A 15,302-nucleotide genomic window follows, 5' to 3' on the forward strand; every position below is an offset into this window, starting at 1 on the left:
AGGCTTAACTAGGTTATACGCTAATTACGCCATTTTAGTAACATAAAGCATTTATTTTGCGATAATGAGCATAACTCTTAATCTACAATTCAAATTGATGTCAAACTTTGCATACACGTTTATATATCAGTAATTAAAGTTTCTACTCTTTTACATTTCCAAAAATCACGTTTTAAGGCAATAAGGGCATAATGGTCAACATATGGGTAATTAACGGAATCATGCATATTAATTGGATAACTCATGATCCGAGGTGTATAATCACAGAGGGTTATACTAGCATGTAATCTGGTCCAAATAAGGCTCTACGGTATTTTTGAAACAGACCATAACGGGTCAGAACTGAAAGTCCAAGTGAAAGTCAAACTATGTGACTTTCGGTTCCGAACCGGGTCCTTATAGTAAATCGTCGAGCTGAACATGTTTAGACATGTCCTTACACTAATTACTAAGTTATATTAATGATAAAACAGGTTATAAGTGTTTTACATTGTTAATCTTGCATAAATCGCATTTTAAACTTTCTGTTGACTTTTTAAGTACACGTTTGACTCGACTTTTGACCTAGTTAGAGTGGTGATCAGGGGGAACCCTTTTAAGGGTTTATTACCCACATAAATACCAACTTATAACTACTTTTAGTTCGAGATATGACTGAGCCATTGTTGACTAATCTCGAAGTCAAACCGTAATTACGACGGTTTGATTTCTAGCTAAATAACTAAGCTAAACTCAATTTAGAAAGGATTAGAACACTTACTGAAGTCCTAAGCTTGATTAGGGAACACTTGAGAGGAAGTTGAGCTCCAGAAGTGGTCCTCAAATGCAGATGAAGGTGTGAGTAAACTTGTTGCACAATGTGGCCTTTTATAGGCAATGAAGATCATTAAGATCATCACAACAAGGTCTACAAGGGCTCCTTGATGATCAACAACTGTCCCATAGTGCTAGGAGATGATTAGGGGTCGCCCATATCTTTGGAAAGATCCTTACATTAATGTTTTACCGTTTACAACAGCCAACAGCCAACTTTCTGTCGCTGGGCGTCGCTTACGGACCGTATGGCATGGCCCTTGCGGTCCGTAAGCCTATGGCGGAAACATTTTTACCCCTTCACCCTCTTACGGTCCGTAAGGCAGAACCCTTACGGTCCGTAAGCGCTTAACAGAGGAAAAAAAATTAACCTTTCAAGCATTGAATGGTCAACTTGCAATACATGTTTTTGAATCTGGGACAAGTCAGTATGAGGCCCCTTTTAACCCATGCCTGGTCAGATATCACAATGTATTATGGGCTTGCACAAGGATGGGGTTTAAGAACCATTATTTGTATTGCATTATTTTCTTTAAAATCCAATATTAGCAAACTTGGACACTTTTGATTATTAGTAATTACCGGATTAAGATATATTAGATGCTTATTAATTTTGCTTAGGGTCTTGGGATTCATAATGACGAAGTCGCTCAGAGGTAGAAAATTAACATGTCGACATATTCGAAAATCCTACCGCATATCTTAATTAAATCCGGGTTTATATTATTTTTGTCGTAAGCGACACGTGTCATTTATTTATTGGGCACAAAATTCCGAGGTGTTACATCCTCACCCCCTTAAAATAAATCTCGACCCGAGATTTACTGGAACAAATAAGGGTATTTTTCTTTCATCGTGGATTCAACCTCCCACGTGAATTCGGGACCTCTTCGGGCATCCCACTTGACCTTAACAATAGGTACATGCTTCCTTCGAAGCTTCTTTACCTGTCGATCTTCAATCGACAAATGTTTTTCCACAAATTTCAAGCTCTCATCAATATGCACATCTGTATGTGGTATTACGAGTGATTCATCCGCGAAGCACTTCTTTAGATTGCAGATGTGGAACACATTGTGAATTCCATTGAGCTCTTCTGGCAAGTTTAACTTATAGGCAACGGACCCGAAACGTTCGATAACCTCGAAAGGTCCTATGTATCTCGGGCTTAGTTTGCCTTTCTTGCCGAAACGCATCACCCCCTTCCAGGGTGATACTTTAAGTAACACTTTTTCACCTACTTCGAAATGAAAATCTTTACGCTTTGGATCTGCGTAACTTTTCTGCCTATCTCGGGCAGCTTTGAGATGGTCTCGAATCTGGACAATCTTGTCCGTCGTTTCAAAGACTATCTCTGGTCCTGATAATTGGACATCTCCAACTTCCGCCCAACAAACAGGCGATCTACACTTTCTACCATATAATGCCTCGAAGGGCGCAGCCTTAATGCTGGTATGGTAGCTATTGTTGTAGGAGAATTCAATTAATGGTAGGTTCTTATCCCAACTACCACCTAAATCGATAGCACATGCACGTAGCATGTCTTCCAACGTCTGAATAGTACGCTCACTCTGACCGTCTGTCTGAGGATGGTAAGCCGTACTAAAATTCAAACGTGTGCCCAAAGATTGCTGGAAACGTTTCCAGAAATGCGACGTGTATCTAGTATCCCTGTCGGAGATAATAGACACAGGTATGCCATGTAAGGCTACAATCTTATCAACGTATAACTGGGCTAACATGTCGGAGCTATAAGTCTCCTTGATGGGTAAGAAATGTGCTGACTTAGTCAGTCTGTCAACTATAACCCATATTGTGTCATTCCCTTTCCTCGTCTTGGGTAACTTGGTAATAAAATCCATAGTTACGCATTCCCACTTCCATTCGGGAAGTTCAGGCTGTTGTAGCAAGCCAGGCGGCTTTTGATGCTCAGCTTTGACTTGCGCACAAGTCAAGCATTTGGCTACATAAGAGGCTACAGACTTTTTCAAGCCTATCCACCAATAATTTGCTTTTAGATCCTGATACATCTTATCAGCTCCCGGGTGAACAGAATATTTGGAACTATGGGCTTCCTGGAGGATAACATCTCGTAGTCCTCTATAAAGTGGAACCCATATTCGTCCATTCAATCGTAAAATCCCGTCCTTGCTAAGAGTTAACTGCTCCTCAGTCACCCCTAGCTTTTCTTTAGGATAGTTAGCTTCCAACATAGCTTCTCGCTGTGCGGCTAACAACCTTTCAATCAAATTATTCTCCATTTCGATGCTCTTGGCATTGATTCGGATGGGTTTCACCCTTTCCTTTCTACTCAAGGCATCAGCGACTACATTCGCCTTGCCGGGATGATATCTGATTTCACAATCATAATCATTTAAGGTCTCCATCCAACGGCGTTGCCTCATGTTCAATTCCTTCTGATTAAACAGATGTTGAAGGCTCTTATGATCCGAGTAGATTACAAACTTGATACCATACAGATAATGCCTCCACAGTTTTAGTGCGAACACAACGGCACCCAGCTCTAAGTCATGGGTGGTGTAATTCTTTTCGTGCACCTTTAACTGTCTCGAAGCATAGGCAATAACCTTGCCTTTCTGCATGAGCACACACCCCATGCCAGTGTGTGATGCGTCGTAGTAAATTACGAACTCCTCGGTACCTTCAGGCAATGTCAGTACAAGAGCGTTGCTCAACCTTTGCTTCAGAATATCAAAGGACTCTTGCTGCTTAGGGCCCCAAACAAATTTTATCTTCTTCTTGGTCAGGGAAGTTAAGGGCGCAGCAATCCTTGAAAATTTTTCAATGAATCGCCTGTAATATCCTGCTAACCCCAGGAAACTACGAATTTCTGTAGGCGTCTTTGGCTCTTGCCAATTCATGACAGCTTCAACTTTAGCGGGATCCACTTGGATACCACGCTCGCTGACAACATGTCCTAGAAATTGGACTTCTCGAAGCTAGAATTCGCACTTAGAGAATTTGGCATAGAGTTTCTCATGATGCAGGAGTTTGAGAATACAACGCAGGTGTTTCTCATGGTCAGCTCGGTTCATAGAGTAGATAAGAATGTCGTCGATGAAAACGATGACGAATTTGTCTAAGTACGGCTTGAAGACGCGATTCATGAGATCCATGAACGCAGCCGGTGCATTTGTGAGCCCAAAAGGCATCACTAGGAACTCGTAGTGACCGTAACGAGTCCTAAATGCGGTTTTATGTACGTCTTCATCTCTGACTTTCAGTTGATGGTAGCCTGACCTCAAGTCAATCTTCGAGAAGTAACTTGCCCCTTGTAACTGATCGAACAAATCGTCGATCCTCGGCAAGGGATATCTATTCTTTATCGTGACTTTATTAAGCTCGCGGTAATCGATGCACAGACGCATCGATCCGTCCTTTTTCTTAACAAACAGGACCGGTGCTCCCCATGGAGACGAACTAGGTTTGATGAAACCTTTAGCTAGCAGTTCATCCAGCTGGGTCCTCAACTCCTTCATTTCGGTTGGTGCTAGCCTGTAAGGTGCTCTAGCAATAGGTGCTACTCCAGGGATGATATCAATCCTGAATTCCACTAGCCTATCCGGTGGCAGACCAGGTAGATCTTCAGGGAAAACTTCTGGATATTCCGAAATGACGGGAATGTCTTCTATCTTCGGTTTGGGCTCTTCAATAATCACTTGTGCCATGTAGATGACATAACCCTTCTTTAGACATTTTGAAGCCTTGAGCATAGTCACTTGCTCAGGCAATCCGTACTGGGTATCTCCCCGAATGGTAAGCGATTCACCAGACGGAGTCTTTATCACCACTTGCTTTCTGTTGCAGACGATTTGGGCCTGGTTGTGAGATAACCAGTCCATACCCAATACTAGGTCAAAACAGGCCAATTTAAAGGGAAGTAGAGATAGAGGAAAAGAGTGGTTCTTAATGGATATCACACATCCATCTAAAACAGTGGAGACGGTTTCTATGGTGCCATCTGCTAGCTCTACCTCGTAATTCACATTTAAGGTTTTGACAGGCATATTCAGCAATTTGCAAAATTTATGATCTACGAAAGACTTATCAGCGCCCGAATCAAAAAGTACTCTTGCAAAGATATCATTTACGAGGAAAGTACCTGTGATCACGTTATCATCTAGCACTGCTTCCTTCGCCTCCATCCTGAAGACTCTTGCATTGGTCTTCTTGGTTTCCTCCGGCTTCTTGGCATATTTAGGGCAGTTGCTTTTAATGTGCCCTTTCTCGTTGCAGCCGTAGCAGGTTGCATCCTTTATCTTTTTGCAATCCACGGTCTTGTGGTCCTTGGACTTGCATAACCCGCAAGCATACGACTTCGACTGAGTCTGCGAGTTTGATTCGAGTCTACACTTTCCAAAGTGATGTCTCTTGCAATTCTTGCACTTGGGCTTCTCACCAGACTGTTGCCCATCCTTCCTTGACTCCGATCCTCTCTTGTTATCAGCGTTCCCACGGTGTTTCTTGCCGACCTCCGGGAAGTATCATCTTCACGCTTTCTCTTCTCAGCTTCTTTGTTCCTCAGCGATCTTTGTCGGACCGCGTCCAGAGTGAGGGACAAAGAAATGTCAGCTACAGATCTGAAGGTCGCTGGCCGAGAGGCCTTTACGCTTGCCTTTATCTCGGGGGCTAACCCACCGATAAAACGAGTGATTCTCTTTGGCTCCGATGTTACCAGATATGGAACCAACCGGGACATCGTGTTGAAGCTCGTGAGGTAAGCTTGACAGTCAAGGTTTGTCATAACCAACGATAGAAAGTCGGTCTCGATCTTTTCAACCTCATGTTGAGGGCAGTAATTCTCCTTGATGAGAGAAATGAATTCCTCCCATGTCATGCTGTATAGAACAGCCTTTCCCGAGGCCTGAACCAAAGACCTCCACCAAGCCAGGGCCTCGCCCTTAAATGATTGTGAAACAAACTTTACCACATCTTTCTCTGCGCACCCACTGATGTCCACCACGGTATCCATCTCGTCTAGCCACGTCATACAATCGACCGCTCCCTTCTCCCCGGTGAAATCTCGGGGTTTACAAGATACAAAATACTTGTAGGTATAGCCCCTGGCGCGTGATGCATCAGTATACACTCTTTTTGGACGGACACTGTTTTCATTGGATGAGTGATTATCATCGTCCTTTTTGGGCTTAGACGGTGGTTTGCTGTGAGATTTTAAGTGGGTTTTCGGCTTTGAGTGTGGTTTGGATATGGTTCTGCTCCGGGATTCAGTATACTCCTCGTATTGTCGATCCAGGGCTGCCTTAACAGCATTGTCGACAAGAGCTTTCAATTCTGCGCCCGTCAAATGAACCTGGGCGTTATCGTATTCGTCTTCTTTCGAGTGACTATTCTCCGCACTAGGATCAGCCATGGTAACTTGAATCTGTTACAGAAGATAACGAAAAAAATTTTATTTAGGAGTTTATTATGGAATTGTCTTTTATGGCAATTCATTAACCATGGTAAACAGAGACCATATCTGGTTAATTTGTTACTCACTTTTTATTTAGGATTTGAATATAACTTATCCTAATTACAAACAATATTGTTAGTGGCATAAAAGCCTAGTCACGAGGACGTTTTTATAATATTAGCCGGGATTACAGAGAATCAAGGCATGAAGGTTTGAACCGTAGTCCTTTTACCTTTTCTGACAGGGAGTCATAGACTACCACTGCCTTTTGTCTTATGTGACAATAATTATGGCCCGTAGGCATTACACCACTAATGGATGTTGAACAAATTTGGCCCGTAGGCACTACATCGCTAATGAATGTTTAATAAGTTTGGCCCGTAGGCACTACATCGCTAATGGATGTTTAATAAGTGATCATCTTTATTGACGATTTTAACCCATGATTTACAAATCATTAATTTGGGCTTTGGAACCCTTAAAAGGATTCTTATATAAGAATGACGCGTGCGATTTTAACGAATCACATCTGCCATGAATGTTAACATGATTACCGAGGTTAACTTGGAATCTGAATCTTTTAATCAGGTCTTACCATCTTGGCCGGGTCTTATAAAGACACCTGGCTAGGTTTCACTCTTAAGATTCTTTATTTAGGCAGATTTAAATTTAAAAGGAATGATTTTTGATTTATTTCATTTATAATTAACAAATTTAAATTCATAACATAACATTCCATAAATTTCAAATATGATTAGACGCTGCCCTAAACGGGACTTCTTAAATAAATGAATACCTACGCAGAGGTTTATAGAAAAATAAGTCCACGCAGGGACCAATACAAGATAGATGTCCGCGCAGGGACTAAAAGATAAGTCCACGTAGGGACTGAAATACGATAAATGTCCACGCAGGGACTAAATTGTAAATACAACAATACATAAGGAGACTAATGATCTCGTTTCTTCCTCCCTTTTAGTAGGTTTGCTAGGCCCTTGAGAAATCCACGATTACTCTTTCGTTCTTGTTCGAAGTCTCGTTCCACACGGTGGAGTATTTCTTCTTGCTCCGGTGGAGAAAAACGTGGCTGTTGCGACGGTTGCTGAACCGAAGGTCTAGGAGGTATTGGATACCCATGAGCTGAGTAATCTGGTCTCCAAGAGGTTCCATAGAGGGCATTGTAATTTGCCGCTACCACGTATGGATCGGCATCATAGTTATAGTTGTAGTGCGTGTGAGTCGGCTGCTCAAACGGATTGTACGCGGTGGAAGCGCCGTACACTGGTATCGGATTGTCATATCCGAATGGTGGCGGAGGTGGTGCAACTGGTGCAGAATTCACCTCTGCAGGGTGACCAGAAGGTGCCCCTAGTTGTGGTTCTTCTTCAGGCACTGACGGAAAGTGACTAGCACTCGAGTGGCGGGGAGTGTTGAAATGGAATTCCCCTCCTCGGGTAGACATCCGTGCGCCTGATCTTCTACGCCTTGGCGGATCTGGAATTACTGGTTGAACCGGTGGCGGTGGCGGTGGCGTAACTTCCACGAACCGCGAATCCTCCGAAGGATCCTGTTGCTGCTGCTGGTCATGTGGCGAGAAATGATGTGAAGGTGTAAAGTACCAATTACATTGGTCAAACCTCGTCTGGTAGCTGTCGGGACCTTGATAGGGTGTTCCATGGAAGGATGACCCATCAGAAATCTCGATTGGATGGTTGGGAGTACCCCGTGCACGCTCGACGGGATATGTATCCTTGTCCATATCCACTGCATTATCTTTAGAAAAGTGATCCTCTGGTCCTAGAGGGTTATACCCTATTGGCTCTTGGACATAATCCGCCAGGTTAAACTGTCCTACGAAGGAAGGTGAAGGATCGCCATAAGATCGGTGCGAAGCAGATCGCTGGAGAGGTATAAAGGATGGTTGAGGGTTATTGGGATTATTTTCTGAATCTGGTCCAAATGAATGACGGTATGAGGGTGTTGAGCTATGCGGGGTAGAATGTCTCGCAGGTTCAAAGAGGTTTCTTCTTCATCTCTGTGGTTCCTCACTTCTTGTACTAGAAGGAGCTCGCATGTTCGAGGGTCCAGCTTCGTGATCATTGTGAGTAATGATCGTTCCTTTGCCTCTTCCTCGTCTGATTGCTGGTGGCATATTTCCTGCTTTCAAAACTTTAAATAACAATAAACAATAAAAGACAAACTGGAATAACAATTCGAATTTGTCCTATGTTCTTGTCTAGACTCAAGAATGTGCAATTGTGTAACTGAGATTAAACACAAAGGCTAGTGTTTAATTCACTCAGTGTTGGCTCTGATACCAACCTGTCACACCCCGATTTCCACGTGTCTCACCGGTGGGCCCGGTGGGGGATTATCGTGAGGTAGTTGGCAACAATATAGTCAAACCACACAATATATGAATGCACAACGGAAGCATAAAGATAAATATATTTCAACTTTATTTGTAATATCAAAGTATCACCATTGTTGAAATAAAATCCATAGGGGATCAGTAATAATAATAAAAGTATTGTTCAACAGATGAAGGCATCCTTATGCTTGCAAAACTCTTTAAGATGCTAAGGAGACATGGCCAGCCAATTACGTTTAGTACCTGCATTTAATCTTTTTGGGAAAATACGTCAGTTTACACTGGTAAATACATTCAACCGACACTTTAGTAATATGTTTAATAAAATTGATTTTAATGCACAAGGCACAAGCTCTTTATAACTTGGGATAATTTATAATTAAATCTTGTAAAGAATTACATGTTTACTATGCGTTTGGTCGCCCGGGTCGTGCCGGGTTAAAGTTTAATAGACACACCACATAGTATAAAACCGTGGCGGGAAAACCAACGGCTATACCTTTATAGTCATGGACATAATGCCGGGTGTACGCCTACACCCGGATGTCAGGGTCGTGGCCATTTCGTAAAATGCTGCCAAGGATATCCGGGACATGGTCATTAAGCCCCCAAAGGCGTAAAGCCAACAAAACAAATTTTTGAACGGGTCACATTGATAATACCCAACTACTAACGAGTTGGGGTCAATTGCCCGACCAAGCGGTATTTTAAATACCGTAACCCAAGCCCGTATAACGGAAAATAAGTTAAAAGTATTTACCTTTGCAAGTATAAATCCTTAATCGAAATAAATTGAAGATAGCTTTTACTGGTCTCCTAATCTGGAACGCAGGTTTAAATTAACCTATTAGAATCCTAACGGGTCTTTAATTAAGCTTAAGCTTAGACCGGCTAGTTTCAAAGATACGGTTCGTACGCACGATTAAGCGAAGACCGAATAGAATGTGATTTAGACCCGACAAGTTTGAAGACTTGTTCAATATGGGTTTATTATTCACATTCTGGATTTTGAGATAAAACCGTTAAGGTTTGACCCGTCTCGGCTAATTTATGTAAACTTGTTACATAACCCGAATCGTACGCGAAAAAAAAGCGTGACGGGTATTCATGAGAGTTATAGACAGGTCTCCTAAGTTAATTATGCCTCAAATATGTTGTGACATCAGTAAGATGCCTTTCATTATGCCCGAAACGTGTTTAAACACCAACTAGGCCCTGTAGGGGTATTTTGGTAATTTCACATAAGCCGAAAAGCTCAAAACTGGAGTCTGAGTTTATCAACCTTTGCTTACTGTTAAAATATCGAAATTTGCCTCTTATATCAGTAGGTATCAACCCGGGTATGTCCAATATAATTTTGTTACATACTTTGCGTTAAAAACGCTTAATAAGGCGATTAAAGGCCATTTCCGGGTTCAATACTTAAATATGATATTTTTATATTTCCAGAAGGCTTAAAATAATCTATTTATCGTATGTGATTAGTAGCAAAAGGTTTGAAGTTGTTTAGATATGTAAAACTCATTTTATGGTCCGTAAGGGCAAAACCGACAATTACCGGATTAAGCCTACGACTACTAGTTATGCTCAGTCTAAAATTTATTAAAAATATTTAAAAATCCCAAAATAATATATTACATCAGTGGGTATTAAGTTTGATACCAAAAAGTAGGCTTAACTAGGTTATACGCTAATTACGCCATTTTAGTAACATAAAGCATTTATTTTGCGATAATGAGCATAACTCTTAATCTACAATTCAAATTGATGTCAAACTTTGCATACACGTTTATATATCAGTAATTAAAGTTTCTACTCTTTTACATTTCCAAAAATCACGTTTTAAGGCAATAAGGGCATAATGGTCAACATATGGGTAATTAACGGAATCATGCATATTAATTGGATAACTCATGATCCGAGGTGTATAATCACAGAGGGTTATACTAGCATGTAATCTGGTCCAAATAAGGCTCTACGGTATTTTTGAAACAGACCATAACGGGTCAGAACTGAAAGTCCAAGTGAAAGTCAAACTATGTGACTTTCAGTTCCGAACCGGGTCCTTATAGTAAATCGTCGAGCTGAACATGTTTAGACATGTCCTTACACTAATTACTAAGTTATATTAATGATAAAACAGGTTATAAGTGTTTTACATTGTTAATCTTGCGTAAATCGCATTTTAAACTTTTCGTTGACTTTTTAAGTACACGTTTGACTCGACTTTTGACCTAGTTAGAGTGGTGATCAGGGGGAACCCTTTTAAGGGTTTATTACCCACATAAATACCAACTTATAACTACTTTTAGTTCGAGATATGACTGAGCCATTGTTGACTAATCTCGAAGTCAAACCGTAATTACGACGGTTTGATTTCTAGCTAAATAACTAAGCTAAACTCAATTTAGAAAGGATTAGAACACTTACTGAAGTCCTAAGCTTGATTAGGGAACACTTGAGAGGAAGTTGAGCTCCAGAAGTGGTCCTCAAATGCAGATGAAGGTGTGAGTAAACTTGTTGCATAATGTGGCCTTTTATAGGCAATGAAGATCATTAAGATCATCACAACAAGGTCTACAAGGGCTCCTTGATGTTCAACAACTGTCCCATAGTGCTAGGAGATGATTAGGGGTCGCCCATATCTTTGGAAAGATCCTTACATTAATGTTTTACCGTTTACAACAGCCAACAGCCAACTTTCTGTCGTTGGGCGTCGCTTACGGACCGTATAGCATGGCCCTTGCGGTCCGTAAGCCTATGGCGGAAACATTTTTACCCCTTCACCCCCTTACGGTCCGTAAGGCAGGACCCTTACGGTCCGTAAGCGCTTAACAGAGGAAAAAAATTAACCTTTCAAGCATTGAATGGTCAACTTGCAATACATGTTTTTGAATCTGGGACAAGTCAGTATGAGGCCCCTTTTAACCCATGCCTGGTCAGATATCACAATGTATTATGGGCTTGCACAAGGATGGGGTTTAAGAACCATTATTTGTATTGCATTATTTTCTTTAAAATCCAATATTAGCAAACTTGGACACTTTTGATTATTAGTAATTACCGGATTAAGTTATATTAGATGCTTATTAATTTTTCTTAGGGTCTTGGGATTCATAATGACGAAGTCGCTCAGAGATAGAAAATTAACATGTCGACATATTCGAAAATCCTACCGCATATCTTAATTAAATCCGGGTTTATATTATTTTTGTCGTAAGCGACACGTGTCATTTATTTATTTGGCACAAAATTCCGAGGTGTTACACTGTTACTTTCTGTTGCTGGCAATCTGAACACGGGGCCGTGCTCGGTCACCACGACCCGTGTCCAGACGCCCAGTAGCATAAATTTTTGTTTTTACACATTCAATCAACCTAAAAACTTATTTTTGGGACACATTGAGGAAAATGTGTAATTTAAGTGTGGGGGGGGGGGATGCTAAAACCTTGAATTTTGCAAGTCCTAATTACAAGCCTTACACAAAACTCTATTGGAACCACTAAACACCCCAAATTTTTTTCAAAAACTTTTCGTTTTTTACTTGTCTTGTTTTAAATTGGGAATAACAAGTTCTAAAAAGGTTATATTTTTATAAATTTACAACCGATAGCGTCGTGATAAAAAGAACCAACATAAGAAAATTACGAAACGGCATGACAAATCTAGTTAAAATTTGATTATATATAGTTGATCACATTAAAAACTCATTCCCACAAAAAGTGAGTTTTGAGCCTTTAATTGAGCATATAAATACACATCTTTTAAACTAAATGCTCATCTTTTGTTTCTTGTGTGAATAGCCATTTGGTTTCTTACGACTCTAGAACTTGCCATGACGATACATTCCCGGTCCTTACCAACTCAAACCCAAGTAAGTAAAATGATGGAGGCATTAGGACTAACTTTTTCTTTCAACACCATTATTTTTTTTTACCATCTACCCAAAAACTCCCTAGTTAACCCCTTTGAGCCTAAACCTTTTCATTTCTAAACCCACAAAACAAACACCTTTTACCCACCAAAATCGTTTTTATTTTAAACCCTTTATTTTAGTAAAAAGCTCAGTTTCCATGTGACATTCCTTAAAAAAAAAATCTTTGAAGCTTGGCAATAAACAAACAAGTTCATCAAAAAGAAACTTTGTTTGAAAAATGCTTCATTCAAATAAAAAGTCACAAAAACAAAAACTTTTACGAAAACAGACGCTTTTTACGCCTTTCGCCCTTTTCTACTAACCACTAACCCAAAACCACATACATTTAACCCAAGCCTAACCCTTCCCCAAAAGTCCTCTTGATATTTACAAAGGTTTATAGTTAAAAAGGAGGAGGATTGATTGCTTGGCAAGCATATGGTAGAAGTAAGTTCCATGCCGGTCTCGATGTTTCACAAAAATACATCTTCGGCCGAGTGTTGAGTGATCTCCCGTGAGGTATGTGAACTTGTATATAAATGGAATTTTAAAGAGGCATGTTATGCCCAAATAAGTAATTTCTCTTATGTAATGTTCTAAATAAATCATAACGAATAGGATTGTAAACAACATAAAATAAAGCCTAATAAAGATCTTGGAATCCCGACACTCAAGACAAGCCCAAAACTTTCTCTTCTACCCATTCCATTTGGGAGTGGAAGCCACATTATAAAGAGTTTTGCTTGAGGACAAGCAAAGATTCAAGTGTGGGGGTATTTGATGTGTGTAAAATGCAACATATAAATTACATCAAATGAGGCATTAAACTAACCCTTTTTTAGTACTAATGTTGGAAAAGTGTGCTTTTGTCTTCCTTTTGTATTTTCAGGGTTAAAAGAGCTTAAATGAACAAAAGAAGCAAAAACACAGCAAAATCTAACATAAATACAAGAAAAGGAATAAACGTGTCATGCCCGACCCCTCGACAGCATCTTCCCAAGCAAAAACAAGACTTCAGAAGGCTGAACACGCCCCGTGCCCAGCGGACACGGGGGCGTGCCCAAGTGTCTGCAGAAAGGACAAAAGAGTAGAAGCTTCTATACCCCGACACGGGGGGCGTGCCCAGCTCCACACGGCCATGGTCAACGCTAGGATTCGCAGAATCCAAGCAAATCTTGATAATACAGATACGCTTCTGCACACGGGGCCATGCCCAGCGGACACTGGGGCGTTGTCAACTAATGCAGACAAACTGCAATTAATGAAGAAAGAGAAAGTGGGTGGACACGGGGCCGTGCCCAATGGACACGGGGCCGTGTCCGGGCTTCTGTGCAGGCTATAAATAGGGTGCTTGGTTCACTTCAAAGGCATCCCTTGGCAAACCACCTCTCTCACACTTCACCCATACTCCACCACCATCACAACACCCTCATCCACCATCATCATCCATCATCCATCATAGAGTGTATGTAGTAGTCTCAGGATCCAAGATTGATAGTAAGAGTGTTTGACAATCAAATGCCATGTTTGCCTAAGCCTCTTACATCACTTGGTGAAGACAAGTATTTAGTGTAATACTTTTATTTTTTAATCTTTTCGCACTTTTTATTTGGTTATGTTTTAATGACTTTAATAACTAGTTTCTTATGTTGAAGGTGAAACTTCCTTATCATTTGTCCGTGGTGTCTTGGCGTTATTTTACTGTCTATATAAAATAAAAGATTTACACCATTCATATCTCTACGGTCTATATAGAGATATGTTGGCTACTTGGTCGGGGGTTAAGGGAATGGTTTGGTAAGGTTCTTTCCTTGTTCAGTGTATAGATCCTGCAAGGACCTGGGTCAAGCTTACTAGGACCTCCTTCAATACCCACTGGTATTGGATGGCGGAGGTGCGAATGGCTTGATCCCCTCATATGTAAACTTCTATTAATACATTAACCCGGCTACTTGGGATTGTATCCCTGCTGACTCAAACCACTTAGTCGAGGGTAACGTCACCTTCAAAAGAGGGGCCTACCACATTACGCATTAATAACTTAATTAATTATCTTTCAATAATCCAACCCTTTAGGATTGTATCCTTGCTAACTCAAACTACTGGGTTGAGGGTAACGTCACCTTCACAAGAGGGTCCTACTACTATAACTAAGATAATATCTTAAAAAGTGCAAACGTGCGGAAAACATCAAAGGTTACACTTAAGGCGAGTCGGATCCAAGTGATTCATCTTGTCTATCTGTTTTATTTTATTTTTATTTTTAGCATTTTTACTTTTTATTTTCATGTTTAAAACCTTTTTCTAAAATTTTTGATTTGATTAGACGTTGAGGATAAACCGGTATTAAAAGCTCTTGTGTCCTTGGACGACCTCGATATCTTACCAACACTATACTATGCTCACGATGGGTGCACTTGCCCATATGTGTGTTTAGTGTTAGTAGAATATCTTGTTTATAAATTTAAAACTTGACCAAAGTGTTAAAAAGGGCTAAAAATATAGTTAAAAATATATCACACTCGACACGCATCAGTAAGTTAACCGAATTGGGTCAAATTCCTTCAATTTCTTTTATACTCCATAATGTAATCATGTTTACCAACATATATAAGTCTTAGTATTTGTGAGGGTTTAAACTCCATTCTATCCGGTCACCGCTTAATCTAGCGTACCGTACCGTTTTCATTATATTATAGTTAACCGGTCCAAAGTCTATGACTTGAATAGGACCCGTTAACATTCTAATAGATTACTATATCATTCAT

This window comes from Helianthus annuus, chromosome 12, assembly GCF_002127325.2.
Source record: "Helianthus annuus cultivar XRQ/B chromosome 12, HanXRQr2.0-SUNRISE, whole genome shotgun sequence".
Taxonomy (NCBI): domain Eukaryota; kingdom Viridiplantae; phylum Streptophyta; class Magnoliopsida; order Asterales; family Asteraceae; genus Helianthus; species Helianthus annuus.